Source organism: Bombus terrestris, chromosome 13 (genome assembly GCF_910591885.1).
Source record: "Bombus terrestris chromosome 13, iyBomTerr1.2, whole genome shotgun sequence".
NCBI lineage: Eukaryota > Metazoa > Arthropoda > Insecta > Hymenoptera > Apidae > Bombus > Bombus terrestris.
The window spans coordinates 4039583-4046842 of NC_063281.1; positions in this window are offsets into that span (position 1 = coordinate 4039583).

Below are 7260 nucleotides of genomic sequence, written 5' to 3' on the forward strand. Positions count from 1 at the left end.
TATAATATTACTATATAACGTATAACGTTATATACTATTACTATATAACGTATAACGATATATACTATTACGTATTAACGTATAACGTTACATAATATTACGTATTAACGTATAACGTTATATACTATTACTATATAACGTATAACGTTATATACTATTACTATATAACGTATAACGTTATATACTATTACTATATAACGCATAACGTTATATACTATTACTATATAACGTATAACGATATATACTATTACGTATTAACGTATAACGTTATATACTATTACTATATAACGTATAACGTTATATACCATTACTATATAACGTATAACGTTATATACTATTACTATATAACGTATAACGTTATATACTATTACTATATAACGTATAACGTTATATACTATTACTATATAACGTATAACGATATATATTATTACGTACTAACGTATAACGTTATATACTATTACTGTATAACGCATAACGTTATATACTATTACTATATAACGTATAACGTTATATACTATTACTGTATAACGCATAACGTTATATAATATTACTATATAACGTATAACGTTATATACTATTACTATATAACGTATAACGTTATATAGTATTACCATATCACGTATAACGTTATATACTATTACTATATAACGTATAACGTTATATACTATTACTATATAACGCATAACGTTATATACTATTACTATATAACGTATAACGTTATATACTATTACTATATAACGCATAACGTTATATACTATTACTATATAACGCATAACGTTATATACTATTACTATATAACGCATAACGTTATATACTATTACTATATAACGTATAACGTTATATACTATTACTATATAACGTATAACGTTATATACTATTACTATATAACGCATAACGTTATATAATATTACTATATAACGTATAACGTTATATACTATTACTATATAACGCATAACGTTATATACTATTACTATATAACGTATAACGTTATATACTATTACTATATAACGTATAACGTTATATACTATTACTATATAACGTATAACGATATATATTATTACGTACTAACGTATAACGTTATATACTATTACTATATAACGTATAACGATATATATTATTACGTACTAACGTATAACGTTATATACTATTACTATATAACGCATAACGTTATATAATATTATATAACGTTATATAATATATAATATTACTATATAACGTATAACGTTATATACTATTACTATATAACGTATAACGATATATACTATTACGTATTAACGTATAACGTTACATAATATTACGTATTAACGTATAACGTTATATACTATTACTATATAACGTATAACGTTATATACTATTACTATATAACGTATAACGTTATATACTATTACTATATAACGCATAACGTTATATACTATTACTATATAACGTATAACGATATATACTATTACGTATTAACGTATAACGTTATATACTATTACTATATAACGTATAACGTTATATACCATTACTATATAACGTATAACGTTATATACTATTACTATATAACGTATAACGTTATATACTATTACTATATAACGTATAACGTTATATACTATTACTATATAACGTATAACGATATATATTATTACGTACTAACGTATAACGTTATATACTATTACTGTATAACGCATAACGTTATATACTATTACTATATAACGTATAACGTTATATACTATTACTGTATAACGCATAACGTTATATAATATTACTATATAACGTATAACGTTATATACTATTACTATATAACGTATAACGTTATATAGTATTACCATATCACGTATAACGTTATATACTATTACTATATAACGTATAACGTTATATACTATTACTATATAACGCATAACGTTATATACTATTACTATATAACGTATAACGTTATATACTATTACTATATAACGCATAACGTTATATACTATTACTATATAACGCATAACGTTATATACTATTACTATATAACGCATTGCGTTATATAGTATTACTATATAACGTATAACGTTATATACTATTACTATATAACGTATAACGTTATATACTATTACTATATAACGCATAACGTTATATACTATTACTATATAACGTATAACGATATATACTATTACGTATTAACGTATAACGTTATATACTATTACTATATAACGTATAACGTTATATACCATTACTATATAACGTATAACGTTGTATACTATTACTATATAACGTATAACGTTATATACTATTACCATATAACGTATAACGTTATATACTATTACTATATAACGCATAACGTCATATACTATTACCATATAACGTATAACGTTATATACTATTACTATATAACGTATAACGTTATGTACTATTACTATATAACGCATAACGTTATATAATATTACTATATAACGCATAACGTTATATAATATTACTATATAACGCATAACGTTATATAATATTACTATATAACGTATAACGTTATATACTATTACTATATAACGCATAACGTTATATACTATTACAATATAACGTATAACGTTATATACTATTACTATACAATGTATAACGTTATATACTATTACTCTATAACGTATAACGTTATATACTATTACTATATAACGTATAACGATATATACTATTACGTATTAACGTATAACGTTACATAATATTACGTATTAACGTATAACGTTATATACAATTACTATATAACGTATAACGTTATATACTATTACTATATAACGTATAACGTTATATACTATTACTATATAACGCATAACGTTATATACTATTACTATATAACGTATAACGATATATACTATTACGTATTAACGTATAACGTTATATACTATTACTATATAACGTATAACGTTATATACCATTACTATATAACGTATAACGTTGTATACTATTACTATATAACGTATAACGTTATATACTATTACCATATAACGTATAACGTTATATACTATTACTATATAACGCATAACGTCATATACTATTACCATATAACGTATAACGTTATATACTATTACTATATAACGTATAACGTTATGTACTATTACTATATAACGCATAACGTTATATAATATTACTATATAACGCATAACGTTATATAATATTACTATATAACGCATAACGTTATATACTATTACTATATAACGTATAACGTTATATACTATTACTATATAACGTATAACGATATATATTATTACGTACTAACGTATAACGTTATATACTATTACTATATAACGCATAACGTTATATACTATTACTATATAACGTATAACGTTATATACTATTACTATATAACGTATAACGTTATATACTATTACTATATAACGTATAACGATATATATTATTACGTACTAAAGTATAACGTTATATACTATTACTATATAACGTATAACGATATATGTTATTACGTACTAACGTATAACGTTATATACTATTACTATATAACGCATAACGTTATATAATATTATATAACGTTATACGTTATATAATATTACTATATAACGTATAACGTTATATACTATTACTATATAACGCATAACGTTATATACTATTACTATATAACGTATAACGTTATATACTATTACTATATAACGCATAACGTTATATAATATTACTATATAACGTATAACGTTATATACTATTACTATATAACGCATAACGTTATATACTATTACTATATAACGTATAACGTTATATACTATTACTATATAACGTATAACGTTATATACTATTACTATATAACGTATAACGATATATATTATTACGTACTAACGTATAACGTTATATACTATTACTATATAACGTATAACGATATATATTATTACGTACTAACGTATAACGTTATATACTATTACTATATAACGCATAACGTTATATAATATTATATAACGTTATATAATATATAATATTACTATATAACGTATAACGTTATATACTATTACTATATAACGTATAACGATATATACTATTACGTATTAACGTATAACGTTACATAATATTACGTATTAACGTATAACGTTATATACTATTACTATATAACGTATAACGTTATATACTATTACTATATAACGTATAACGTTATATACTATTACTATATAACGCATAACGTTATATACTATTACTATATAACGTATAACGATATATACTATTACGTATTAACGTATAACGTTATATACTATTACTATATAACGTATAACGTTATATACCATTACTATATAACGTATAACGTTATATACTATTACTATATAACGTATAACGTTATATACTATTACTATATAACGTATAACGTTATATACTATTACTATATAACGTATAACGATATATATTATTACGTACTAACGTATAACGTTATATACTATTACTGTATAACGTATAACGTTATATACTATTACTATATAACGTATAACGTTATATACTATTACTGTATAACGCATAACGTTATATAATATTACTATATAACGTATAACGTTATATACTATTACTATATAACGTATAACGTTATATAGTATTACCATATCACGTATAACGTTATATACTATTACTATATAACGTATAACGTTATATACTATTACTATATAACGCATAACGTTATATACTATTACTATATAACGTATAACGTTATATACTATTACTATATAACGCATAACGTTATATACTATTACTATATAACGCATAACGTTATATACTATTACTATATAACGCATAACGTTATATACTATTACTATATAACGTATAACGTTATATACTATTACTATATAACGTATAACGTTATATACTATTACTATATAACGCATAACGTTATATACTATTACTATATAACGTATAACGATATATACTATTACGTATTAACGTATAACGTTATATACTATTACTATATAACGTATAACGTTATATACCATTACTATATAACGTATAACGTTGTATACTATTACTATATAACGTATAACGTTATATACTATTACCATATAACGTATAACGTTATATACTATTACTATATAACGCATAACGTCATATACTATTACCATATAACGTATAACGTTATATACTATTACTATATAACGTATAACGTTATGTACTATTACTATATAACGCATAACGTTATATAATATTACTATATAACGCATAACGTTATATAATATTACTATATAACGCATAACGTTATATACTATTACTATATAACGTATAACGTTATATACTATTACTATATAACGTATAACGATATATATTATTACGTACTAACGTATAACGTTATATACTATTACTATATAACGCATAACGTTATATACTATTACTATATAACGTATAACGTTATATACTATTACTATATAACGTATAACGTTATATACTATTACTATATAACGTATAACGATATATATTATTACGTACTAAAGTATAACGTTATATACTATTACTATATAACGTATAACGATATATGTTATTACGTACTAACGTATAACGTTATATACTATTACTATATAACGCATAACGTTATATAATATTATATAACGTTATATAATATATAATATTACTATATAACGTATAACGTTATATACTATTACTATATAACGCATAACGTTATATACTATTACTATATAACGTATAACGTTATATACTATTACTATATAACGCATAACGTCATATACTATTACCATATAACGTATAACGTTGTATACTATTACTATATAACGTATAACGTTATATACTATTACCATATAACGTATAACGTTATATACTATTACTATATAACGCATAACGTCATATACTATTACCATATAACGTATAACGTTATATACTATTACTATATAACGTATAACGTTATGTACTATTACTATATAACGCATAACGTTATATAATATTACTATATAAAGCATAACGTTATATAATATTACTATATAACGTATAACGTTATATACTATTACTATATAACGTATAACGTTATATACTATTACTATATAACGTATAACGTTATATACTATTACTATATAACGCATAACGTTATATACTATTACTATATAACGCATAACGTCATATACTATTACCATATAACGTATAACGATATATACTATTACGTATTAACGTATAACGTTACATAATATTACGTATTAACGTATAACGTTATATACAATTACTATATAACGTATAACGTTATATACTATTACTATATAACGTATAACGTTATATACTATTACTATATAACGCATAACGTTATATACTATTACTATATAACGTATAACGATATATACTATTACGTATTAACGTATAACGTTATATACTATTACTATATAACGTATAACGTTATATACCATTACTATATAACGTATAACGTTGTATACTATTACTATATAACGTATAACGTTATATACTATTACCATATAACGTATAACGTTATATACTATTACTATATAACGCATAACGTCATATACTATTACCATATAGCGTATAACGTTATATACTATTACTATATAACGTATAACGTTATGTACTATTACTATATAACGCATAACGTTATATAATATTACTATATAACGCATAACGTTATATAATATTACTATATAACGCATAACGTTATATACTATTACTATATAACGTATAACGTTATATACTATTACTATATAACGTATAACGATATATATTATTACGTACTAACGTATAACGTTATATACTATTACTATATAACGCATAACGTTATATACTATTACTATATAACGTATAACGTTATATACTATTACTATATAACGTATAACGTTATATACTATTACTATATAACGTATAACGATATATATTATTACGTACTAAAGTATAACGTTATATACTATTACTATATAACGTATAACGATATATGTTATTACGTACTAACGTATAACGTTATATACTATTACTATATAACGCATAACGTTATATAATATTATATAACGTTATATAATATATAATATTACTATATAACGTATAACGTTATATACTATTACTATATAACGCATAACGTTATATACTATTACTATATAACGTATAACGTTATATACTATTACTATATAACGCATAACGTTATATAATATTACTATATAACGTATAACGTTATATACTATTACTATATAACGCATAACGTTATATACTATTACTATATAACGTATAACGTTATATACTATTACTATATAACGTATAACGTTATATACTATTACTATATAACGTATAACGATATATATTATTACGTACTAACGTATAACGTTATATACTATTACTATA